The following is a 12,742-nucleotide window of genomic DNA, read 5'->3' as shown; positions in this document are numbered from 1 at the left end:
CCATGGGATTTGGTGGCTAAGTCAGACTCTCCTGAATGCCACTCCCACTACTTTCTTTTCACATTTCTCCCATTTAGCATCCCACCTGTGGTTTTTCTCTCCCAGATCACCTCTTTCCATTTCCCTTCTTGCTACTTTCCTCATTCCCACCTTTTCTTTTTCTTATTTACTCATCCCTCTCCCTCCTGTTTTCCATAACCTCTTCCTTGTATTTCCTTTGTTTCTGTCATCAGCCTTGTGGAAGAATCTTTCCAGCAACAGAATACAATAGGCGGTGTTTTCCATGAAAAATATTGTACTTTTAGTATCCTTTGCCGATTTTGATCCACAGAGGATTGAGCAACAGTGAAATAAGCTTTCATGGTAAAGGAATGGGAGAGAGAGAGAGAGAGAGAGAGTGTGTGTGTGTGTGTGTGTGTGTGTGTCTCAGAGAGAGAGAGAAAGAGAGAAAGTGAGATTTAATAAAAAAACTAATACACTTTTCCCCTTAAACAATGATTATGTTGATGACTGGTCTGGTCTCACAGGCAGAAAAGAAGGAAAGGAATCACTTTTCCATGAGTGTGTTTCACGTATGCTAATAAATTAAGGTTTGGCCAAGGACCTTAAGGTATTAGGATGTTCCTAGACTAAAAATCCTACCAGTATCTCTTTTTTCTTTAAGTAAAACATTTTATTATTTGTAATCAGAGTGAGAGGATGTCCATGTACGGGCATCCTGGTAGAGTGAGGAGGGTACACATATAGGATAGTCCAAAGTGGGTAACAGAGCCCAAGCAGGGTGACAAGGATATCACAGGGGGTGGGTGGCCTGGCATGGAATTTTCAGGGAATGCACAGGCTTAGGAGAATATATAGATGGAGCGGTAGGGGAGAGTGACTTGAACATGGGTTTCAGAGACTGAACATACAGGAGAGGATGTCCATGTGCAATCATGACCTGAGTGGAATAAGGAGGATATTTATGTGAGAAGTTGATAGTTCCAAAGATGGGAGACATATATGGAAGTGTTTAAGTAAGTAACTATGTTAAGGATAATGGGAGCCAGGTTTTTCACTATTGGAAATAGGAATTGCATATATGGAAAGGGAGAAAGCTGGAATAAACTCAATGGAGTTGGAACCTTTGAGTGTGAACTCATGATTTTCAGTATCTACAGGTAGATAATAACTATTGATGTAAACGTGTGGATTTATACATGTGTGCACTTACATACATTCCCATGATTTTAAGCTCTGTCCACTGAGCAGTCTTCGGAGCAGTACCACCCCAAATGCAATAAAAACTCCTAGGACTCAGACCTCGGTTTCTAAATACCATTCTTCAGGGAACCAGGAGTCCTTGTAGAACTATGGATGAGTCCAGGTTGGGGGAAGAGAAAATGCGAATGATCTTGGAACATCTTGTAACATAAAGCAAAGAAATGCTCAAAGAATGGTGAGGATGTATCAAAGTACACAGGAACCACTTTGAAGGGGTTTCCGCTGGCCAAATCTTGTCAATTTCAGGTTCAAAATAAATAATGATAGTAATGGATTAGAGCTTATAGAATAAAATAAACAGTGAGTCCATACTGACAAAAGATAAGTGAATGAATAAGTTAAAAGTTTCAAAATATATCTCTACAAAATATCATTAATTACACAGGGGAAAAGAATAACTTCAAAGTTGAGAAGACTGGAAGAAATCATCTTAATCAAGCAATCAAAGTGAGCATAACTAATAATAGAACAAATTGCAATCATGCACCATTTAATAAGAACAAATCATCACTTCTGTGATATTTCTACTGAAGGTGCATAAACTGGATCTAGTCATGAGGAGACACTAGAAAACCCAAATTGATGAGTACTCTGTTAGTCTGTATTTTCTAAATTGTCAAGGTCACGAAATTTAAGACTGAGACCCCATTCCAGATTGAATGAGATTAAAGAGATGATAATTAAATGCAACACTTGATTCTGAACAGGATCCTTTTGCTATAAAGAACATTACTGGACTGAGGAACAGATGGCATTAATATTTCAATATTAATTTTCTGATTTTGAAGTTTGTACTGTAGTTATGTAAAGAATGTCTCATTTCTTTGCAGGAAATACACACAAAAGTATTCAGCTGTGATGGAGCATTAGGCTGGCAATTTACTCTCAAGTGGTTTAAAAAAGTTCTCTGTATTGCAATTTTGATTGTTTCAAAATAAAAAAATATATACATACATGAAAAAGGTAAAAACATAAAAATCAAAGGAGGGAAAATTACTTCCAGCTGTGGGTATAGAAGGGTTTTATGGAGAAGGAGATGTTTGAATGGGAACTTGAAGGATAGAAGGATCTGGTCAACCAGAGGTGAAGGAGACTTATTCTAGGCAGAGAATACACATGGGCCGTGTGGACTTGTGACTGGCCAGTCGGTTCTCTACCCTCAGAAAATAGAAACTGATGGAGAGTCTAAGATGGGCTTCAGCAAGGCAGTTTATTGCGGCTTTCACCTGGAGCAGAAAGGGAAACTACAGCAGAAAGAGATCTGCTGTTGGCTGCCTGAAAGTGGGTTAGCTTGAACTTGTATTCTTTCTAAGCTCTCTTCCAGGTAACATTATTGCATGTTTGCAGTGGTCTGTTGGCTGCACCTGTGCGGTCTCTTGTCATGCTTCTTTATATGTCCTATGTCTCATTAGCATCTTAAATCTCCTTCCTGGGCTGTGATTTTTACTATTAAAATGAGGCAAAGGTTAAGTTAGGGTGAGCTAAGACCCTACAGAACATATGTATTTGGGGCGGGTCTTTTGGAAAGTCTCTATGCTGATGGCCAGGACATTTGTGGTTACAGTGCTCTATCTCTTTTAGGCCTGATTGGTAGATTTTATGAGAGTTGGTGGCTGCAAGGTTATGAAGCGGGGTATAGCTGTAATCAGCACAGCAGTGGGGAGAGATCCCCTCTCCTGCATTCCCTGTCAGCCTCAGACTTACTGAATTTCCCACTCAGCTACACACACAGACACACAGACACACACACACACACACACACAGCCACTGCCTTTGTTCTGGCTCATTATTTCTTGCTCAGACTATTGCAACAGCCTCCTAATAGGTCTTCCAGCTTCCAGACAAGGAGCATAGAACCTACAGTGGAGTTAAAAGCCAAGGATTTAAAAGGAGAAGGTGGAAGGTAGAATGAAGATACAGTTTTTACCCCCCAGGAAAGTAAATCCTCCTACTAAATAGTAAGAAGGTATCCAACCTTGCTAGAGAATTTCTATATTATAGACTAAGCTGTGAAATACAACTGTAATAAAGAACTAGCTAACTAGAAACAGCAGTGGTAGAACGTGCTTCTGTGTTCAAGCCTCTTTTTAGAAACCATCTTGTAAAGAGGGCTGTTTACCTAATCTGCCTGCTCTGGGAACTAGGATCTAGTTATGAAAACAGAATTTATTCTGATAAAAGTTATACAGATTTATTACAGAAACTCATTATGATTTAGCAGGTTGAAAATGAGAAGTAAAAATCATCTATATGCCATAACCCCAGTAATCACTGGCAGATTTTCTTCCAGTGTTCCCCCAACTCGCATACACACTCATATAGATATCTGGGATAATTCCCTGCCGTTTTTAAGACTTAAAAACAATTATATTATAATTAGCTTGTTTGGCTATGAAATAATCTTTGAAATATTATTTTTAAAGTCACAGATATGCCATTATTATTAGAAATTTAGAATTTTTCCACCCGTAATAAATAGTGCTGCAATGACATATATCGTTTTGTTTCTTTATTTTTTAATATAATTTCTCAAATTGTAATAGAGTAAAATGCTAAATATTTCAAGGCTTTTCATACAACTTGGAAAACTGCCCCATACAACAATATTTCAATGTGTACAACCACCAGTTGTAATGAGATGAGAAGAGCCTTGTAAAAGTTGGTTACTTCACTCAGTTTAGGTAACCTTTTTTTCCCCCTGAAAATACCCAAACAATACCTTGAAGTATTCTGCATGACATTTAACCCCTGCATAGCTAAGAATGTAAGGGATGAAAAAATGCATAAAGAATTTTTAATACATTTTACTGACAGAATTTAAGCAGCATTAACTTATGAATAGAATGAATAATGTTTCAGCCATTATTTGTGCTATTTTAAGATGGCAATTGAAACATGAGAATATTCAAGTGATATAAAATTTTACACTTAATGAAAATTCCACCAACTAAAGTAGGTAAGATTGCTTTTAATTATTGCAAAATAAAAAATTATAATGCTCTGTTTAAAATCATAATAATGCAATAGAACAAAAATTTTCTTATATTCGGTTGACATTCACCCCTCAATTATCTGCTTGTGGGTTATCTGCCTTGTAGCTTACACTAAGTAAATTTTAAGGACATTTAAAAATGGTTTCTAGAAAACCAGATACTGTATGTTCTTACTTATAAGTGGGAGCTAAACATTGGGTATACATGGATACAAAGATGGAAATAATAGACACTGGGGATTCCAAAAGACTACCTGTGTTCGCTACTTGGGCGATGGGATCTCTAGAGTCTAAATCTCAGCATCATGCAATATTCCCATGTCAAAACCTGCACATCCCCTCTGAATCTAAAATAAAATAAAATTAAAAAATAAAATGATTTCTGTTCATGTCCAGCACAATAATTATCTTTTTCATCACCCATTAACATATGCTCAGACAATCCAAACTCATTTTTTTTTTTTTTTTGCCACTGGAGGCAAAATGAAATTAGCAAGGAAAATTTACTGCTGAACTCATCATACAACAAGGTCTCCAAACACATATCAATGACTTTTGATTATCCACAATTTTACGTTCTCTCATTAGCAGAGGCAATTGGAAGCTAAATGAAACAATTTTATTTGCGGAAATCAGAGTAATTGCTCATATCCATGATGCCTTTCTTTTAGAGTTTAGAGAGTTCATGGTTTTTATAATCCATAAAGTTTCTGAAGAACAGTGAGGCTACAGGAGAAAAGGTGTGAAATAATCAGTTCTAACAGAGAATAAGTATTTGATATGTGCTGTTATATTATTATCATTTTACTTTTTTCAATTTGAAAACAGTTACTGTTTACTAATGGATTAGATTACAAAAATAATCATGGTAGACACCTTATTAGTTCATTCCCATAATAGGCCTGTTGATCTGGTCTTCTCTGTTGCCAGCATCTCCACCTTCTACAAAATGAGTGGTCTTTTCTTCATTCCTCCTCATGGAGAGGATAATTTGGAGGGCCACAGGAAGTTATTTGCTTCTTTGAAGTGTTTTCCAACAGTATAGATCTCATGAATCAGATCCTCCAAGCAGATGATGCCATATTTGCCAAGAGATTGAGCAAAGTGTTATCTGTCAAGGCGATTAATTTATTGACTTTGCCATAACCACTGTTGTAGATTAGTTCATTTACTGACTTCAGGTTTGGGTACCCTCATGCAATATGTGGCTGTACAAGCCTCAGTATGTTAACTGAAGGCTTGTTGAGCTTCACAAAGGTTCCACTGAAGATCCGACAAAGGTGAAGAAGCTGCAATAATACCTTTCAGAACACCTTTGTGTGCACACCATTGGAACTTCTGATCCTGATGACAAATGCCAGTTTGGATTCTGCAGGTATACAGAGGTTGCCAGCTTTTCTTGCCTTTCTGGCCATTCGAATCTCCATTCTGTCCATCTGTGTATATTTCTTGTGATAGTGCTTCAGTTTTTCACAGATAAGCTTTCTCCTTGCCTTTACAAGCACCTTTTGGGCAAACTTCTTTCTCAGGTGCTTGATCTTCAGCTCTGCAAAACTTCTTTGCTTTTTCTTGAGGGTTTTTGGCAAAGCAGGAATCTTCTTCTCTTTGGCACACTCCTTGGTTCCGGCAATAAAAGAGGGTATCATCACCATTTTAATATCAAACCACAAAGCGTTGCCATTTTACAGGTGAGCAAACCAAGGATTTGGGCCCGGGTCAGCCTAGATTTGAATCCAGATTCTGCCATCAGTCAACTCAGTGATCTTCCATAAGTAGAATATCCATACCTGGAAGCAGTTGTTACTTTAGGATTTAAAAGAACTTTGTCGTATTATTTATTCCTTTTTCTTCCCTGTATATTTATTGAATGCTGCTGTGCTCCAGGAATGGAGCCCTGGGAATACAATAGCATTAAGACACAGTTTCTTCCCTTAAGAAACAACCTTCAGGAGCTGTTAAGAAGTTGCAGTCATTTTCTAGAAGTGACAGAAAATTGAGCTTAAAACAATGTGAAGAAAACCAAGGAATTTATTAGTAATGAAATAATCCAGGGATGAGATTGGTTTCCAGTTTGATCCAGGGCTTCAGATGGTTTTCCCTGTCCCTCCATTTCTTGGTTCTACTTCATTTTTGGTCCACTCTGTAGACTCCTGTTGTTGTAAGATGACTTCTGGTTTGAGTTTTCATTCAGGCTCCCCAGGCCAAGTTTCACTGTGTCACATTAGCTCTCCTTGGGCACATGCCAATCCCTGAACCACTCACTGGGGTGTGGCTGGGGTGTGGAGAGTGACTCGTATCAAGCAGCTTTGCCTAGGTCACATGTGGGACCTCAGGGATGGGGTCAAGTCAGTGCCATCAGAAGCACGTGGGCTTAGTGTAAGAGAAGAAGTCATCCAGAGAGAAACTTAGTAACTGACAGAGATGACTAAAAGCTGGGAGTGAAGAAAAATGTCCACAACAGAGGTGAAAGAGACCAGACAATACAATGCACAGAATGCTGCAGGGACCAAAAAAGGAACACTTGTTTCATTCTTTGCCAAGTCTTGGAAGTACATGGCGGAAAATAATGTTCAAGCTGAAACCTGAAAGATAATTAGTGAGAAATCTACACTGGGCTAGAGAGGTAGGTAGAGACCAGACCAGAAAAGTCCTGGAGTTCATGTGATGCAGCTTGAACTTTATCAGGAGGGCAGTTGGAGTAGGTGTCCTCTCATTACCTTTTATATCATTAAAGTATTTGTTTTGGAGTTGTCCCTACTTTTTCTCTGACATTTTAATCTTATTTTTCCTCTGTTCCTATTTGCTCTCTTAATTCCAACTAGGCACCCCTCCTGCTTCCTGCATATTGCTTTTTCTGTGTTTCTTGCCCCACACATCTGCTTGGATTCAGTAGGTTATTATCAACCATCAACTCTAGTGAATTAACCTAGGGGAATGTCTGCATTTCTAAACTGAATAATGATGGCATTTACAAAGCACTTCCCCTACAAGGGAATTTAGTATATGACAGAAGTATTTCAAACTCATGGAAGAAAGTTGAATTATTCATGAATAGAGTTGGGACCACTTAATAGTCATCTATTAAAAAAATAAAGTTAGATCCCTACCTCATAATAAAATAAATACCAAAGTTATTAACAATTTACATAAAAAATCATAAGTGAAAACTAGGAAGTTTCTTTTTAAAAAATAATCTTGTGTTAATAGAGATGTTTATGAATATGAAACAAAACTTAGAGGCCACAAAAGATTGATTAATACACTAAGTTATTAAAACTAGATAATTCTGTAACGTAAAAATACCATTAATGAAAACGAATGCCACACTAGGAAAAATATTTGCAATTCAGATTATGTACTAAGGACTAATTTCATCAATATTAAAGGAGTTGCCAAAAACCAATTCAAAAAAGAACACCCACCTATAAAAGAACTGAAAATATAGAGTTCACAGAAAAGGAACCACTAATGTTTTTGTTAAACTATGAACTAATGCTTAAGCAATCTTATACTTAGAAGGAATGCAAATGAAACTACCATGAGATTCTGCTATTCACTCATCAGATTATGAAATATCTCAAATTTTGATAACACATTGTGTTGGTGACAGTGTGGGGAAACAGGCACTCATACATTGCTGCTAGGAATTGCAGCCAGTATACATTTTCCAGAGGGAATTTAGCAGCAACTACCAAATTACCAAGGCACATACACTTTGGCTCAGCAATTCCACTTATAGGAAATTATCTTACATATACACTTGCAGAGGTGTTTCTACAAAGCTACTTATTTAATTATTGTTTGTAATAGCAGAATTTTTCAGAAACAAAAATTGACAAAATTTCTATAAATATGCTTTAATAACAGACCAGTTAAATAAATTGTGGTACACTTATATATGGAATAGGATGCAACCATTAAAAATAATAATGTAGCATGAAATAATCTCCAAAATGTAAGAAAAAATAGGGTGCAGAACAGTGAACATAGTGTGATACCACATGTGTAAACTGTATGTTAGTATACTCATTTATTATCTCTGGATTGATATGCAAAAACGTGATTACAGTGACTGCTTTCAGGGAGGGAAACTGATAGCTGAAAGCCAGGTGAGAGGAACAATTCTTTTTTGCATATACTACCTATCCAAAAAAACTCTCCCCTCTCCTTCAGTATGACTGCCCTTTCATGCTCCAACAAATCAGCTGATGCTTCTCTTGAAATAAAATTACCTCTCTTATTCTCACATCTTCCAGAGACTATATGCCAAGTTATATAATGAGATAGGTTTATAAAACACTTCGTAATGTAAAAAACACTGAACACAAGAAATAACTATTATTAATACTATTATAATATCTTGAATTTTGTTAATTTGACAAGTGGAAATTTGACATGGAAATGTTGGAGTAGAAAAATAAATTTCCCTGATCCTAAGCTTTCCTCTCTTCTGTGTATTTAATCTGTCCTTGTCAGAGTAAGAAACACATCCTCCCAAAGTTTGGTACAGTGCTTAGCTCACTGTGGGTGTTTAACGAATGTTAAATAATAATAATAATAGCTATTTATGGATCATTGCACCACTTGATAATACTTTCTCTCCATTGAATCACACCTTTTAGCAAGGCATTTTTAAAATGTATTCCTAACTAAATAAAGGTGCAATAATTCACAGTGAGAATTGATATTTATATAAACAAGAGAACTGGCACAAAATCAATGATTTAAACTGCAACTTTCCAATCCCCTCTTGGTGGCATTAATAATGGTGCCCTTTTGAAATGTCTTTTCTTCTTTCACATACCACATTATAATTGTGGTAGGTTGGCTAGAGGGTATAGTCTTCCCAGTTGCTGTTTTTTTCCCTTGCCTTTGCTTTTATGTTTTGTGATATGCCATGGGGGAAGGGCATCAAAAGGAATAATAATCTAATTTTAACCTTTAATTGCACTTGCTCTTTAGCTATGTGTCTGGTTTCTACATCACTCAGCCATGGCACATGGGTACATGGGGGCTGAGATAAAAGATCCCGAGGTCCCCTCCAATTCAGAAGCTCTATGTTTCTCTAGAAAATATGTGCATTTTATGTGCCTTGTATTGTCTCTGGTTATGAAGAATTATATCTGTTCAATAAACTTGAATAAAATATTAACCCTTTAAAATAATAAAAATTCTTTAAATCTTTTAAGAATATGTCCATGCAGCTGAGTTTCAGAAGCCCTGGTGTAATGAAAACGCACATTTGTATCTTCAAGCCTTCAGATATGTTGGTTATCCTTACTTGAAATACATTTTCTCTGCCTGGCAAACTCCATCTCAGCATTCCATACTCAGACTGAGCATCACCTCTTTTCTGAATCAGTCTCCAACAAACACATGTCAGCAAGTTCCTTCTCAGCTCCCACACCGTCTTACACACCCCTGTACTTACCTCCTAGACTCAAGGGATGGGAAGGACAGATCCTACCTCAAAACAGGAGGAGATTCAATCTCATATTGTAAGAAGATAATGTGTGAGAAAAGATCTTGCTGTGGGAATCTTGGAAAGTCTCCCGCAATTGCCCAAGATTCCAGAGCTGGAAAGAGGTAGAGATGAGATTCCATCTGTCCACTTTAGCTCAGGACCTGTATACTTTGCATTATCCACAGGGCCTCAGTCATTGGATGATGCTAATAACTGGATGGAGAGTTTCCTTATTTGTAAGTCTGTTCATTTAAATAACATTAACTTTCCTAAAATATCTCAATTATTTCCTTCTTACTTTTCTCTTTCTTCTTATGTTATAACATTTTACCTTGGACTCAATCACTTAACCTGACTTTTATTTTCAGCTGTTTTCCTTCTTCCCCCTTCTTGGTAATATTATTTCCCACCCAGATCCTGTATTCATTTTTTTTTCAGAGTCTGAAAAATTTGAAACCACCCATCCTTTCATTTTATACCACCCTCCAAGAAAGACTGGATCAACTAGAACAACTTAGATACAGGGGAAGACCATCTATTTTTTTTTTTGTGGGTGTTAGAGAATTCCTATTTATTTTTTATTTCCATAGGTTTTTGGGGGAACAGGTGGTGTTTGGTTACATGAATAAGTTCTTTAGTAGTGATTTCTGACATTTTGGTGCATCCATCACCTGAGAAGTATACACTATAACCAATTTGCAGTCTTTTATCCGTCAGCCCCCTCCTACCCTTTCCCCCGAGTCCCCAGAGTCCATTGTATCATTCTTATGCCTTTGCATCCTCATAGCTTAGCTTCCACTTATGAGTGAGGATGTACAGTGTTTGGTTTTACATTCCTGAGTTACTTCACTTAGAATAAGGAAGACCATCTATTTGCTATCATTCCTTGAGCTATTTACTTATAGCAAGTTTGGTGTGTGTGTCTGTGTGTGTGTATGTAGACCCCTGGAAGGACTGGTTTGGCTCTTGGCATTGACTGGGAAGGTGAGGCCTGCAAGAAGCCTGCAAAGATAGTGGTCTTCAGCCCTGACTGCACATTAGAACCACCTGGGAAACTTCTACAAACTGTTGATGACTCAAACCTATTCCAGAAAGATTAAATCAGATTTTATATGGGTGATGGCTAGGCACCGGTATTAAAAAAAAATACAGAACTTCCCAGATGAATAAAATGTGAAACCAAATTTGAGAACCACTGTACTAAGAAGTTCTAGTGTTCTCAGTTGAGAATCATTGAGAACCTCTGAACTGGAACTCATAGAAAGTCAGGGGAGTGGGATAGATTCCATGCCAGGAGTGAGAGCCTCATTATCAGGTAGGAACACTCCTGCAGAGATGGTGAGACTCTGAGAACTGCTTCAAGTCAATGGCTTGCTCTGTCAAAGGAGCAGTGAGCACACCCAGGACGGACGGAGGAGCTCCTCAGGTGGCTTCAGTGAAGGAGGTGGAAAGCCCCGGGATGCTGAGTCCCTCAAGTCAGATTTGGTCTGGAAGCCCACATATGGCATGGAGTGGAGGCAGTGATAGGGAATTTGACCTATAAAGATGGGGGAAACGAGGCAGAAGGTGATATTCGTTGAGCAGATTTGGTTCTGAAGCAACAGCTCGAACAACAAAATCTGTGGGTGAATGAAGTTCAATAAATTTGAAGAATATATCTCTAAATATGTTCCTTTTTCTTTCTTTTACTAGTACTATGTTGTTTCATTTATTAATTTAAAATTATTGACTATAATTTTATGTGCAAGTTATAATTCCTATGATTTAAATAATTCATTATTGCAAGGCATTAAAATATAAGGAACCTTAAGAATTAATAAACATTAGCAATTTGTAATTACTCTTTCATTGAGTTCTTCAGTACTGTGGATCATTATTTTAAGATGATTTAAAAATTTTTCAAAAACTTTGTTCAAACTGTAACTTATTTCTGTTGTAAGGAGAAGTTTACAGCTTAGACAAAATTTACAACTTTACTGTTATAAAGAGAGGTTTAACTTAGACAAATGTAACTACCCATGCTTGAAAGAAAATATAAAGGCAGAGAAAGAGAGAAAGAATTTAAGTACTGCAGACAGTTCTGCTATATCACTAAATGAGTATATCACCTGCTATCACATTTTCCTTGTGTCTCACACTGAGAGCATCTTGCCACAGAGTGTGATTCTTACATTTATTGCATGGATGGCATATTTAGGCGTATATATTACTTACTAAATATAGCCATAACGTAAAACTATGCACATATTCATGCACTTAGTACTTTATGAGCAATATGTAGGATTTTTAAGGATAATTGTAAATATTCCTGATTTGTCTTATGTGTTAGTAGTGCAATCTGCCCCATGCCCCCAGATACGATTCCAATGCATATTTTTTCAGTCATGCAAATGGCTATATGAGCTTTCTTCACAGTCACATGATGATTTTGTTTTTCAAACTAGAGGACTGGATATTGTCAGGAAGACTTCCCTAGCATACCGTTGCTCCAGGGAAGGTGCCTCTCTTCTTCTCCATAGCACCCAGTGCAACTTCTCTTCTAGGGTTTTCTAGAATTATGTCCTGAACTGTAGAGTAATTTTTGCTTGTCTGTTTGTCCTACCCCTAAGACCATGGGGGCTTTGAAAATAGAGTCTGTTTATTGTGTCTCCAGGGCCTAACAGAGAGTTGGGCATATAATAGGTGCTTAATTAGTCCTGCATTGCTTAACATCAGGGACATATTCTAAGAAATGTGTCGTTAGGCAATTTTGTCCCTGCGTGAACATCACAGTGTACTTACAGATCTAGATGGTATAGCCTACTACACACCCAGACCATGTGATATAGCCTATTGCTCCTATGCTACAAACCTGTATAGCATGTTACTGTACCAAATAATGTAGGCAATTGTAACACAATGATATTTGTGTATTTAAACATAAAAAAGTACAGTAAAAATACAGTATGCAAGATAAAAAAATGGTACATCTGTATAGGGCATTTACCATGAATGGAGCTTGTGGGACTGAAAGTTACTCTGGG

The 12,742-nt window shown here is 37.2% G+C and overlaps 1 protein-coding gene and 1 pseudogene across 2 annotated transcripts in view; both read right to left on the bottom strand.

The window, feature by feature from the left end:
- Window positions 1-12,742, bottom strand: part of HTR1E (5-hydroxytryptamine receptor 1E) — an 82,806-nt gene that overhangs the window by 42,696 nt on the left and 27,368 nt on the right. The gene's annotated exons all lie outside the window — the stretch shown is intronic.
- LOC103786833 (large ribosomal subunit protein uL30-like) lies at window positions 3,823-6,023 on the bottom strand (annotated as a pseudogene).

The sequence above is a fragment of the Pan paniscus genome, chromosome 5, assembly GCF_029289425.2.
Source record: "Pan paniscus chromosome 5, NHGRI_mPanPan1-v2.0_pri, whole genome shotgun sequence".
NCBI lineage: Eukaryota > Metazoa > Chordata > Mammalia > Primates > Hominidae > Pan > Pan paniscus.
This window is presented reverse-complemented; position numbering and strand designations above follow the sequence as displayed.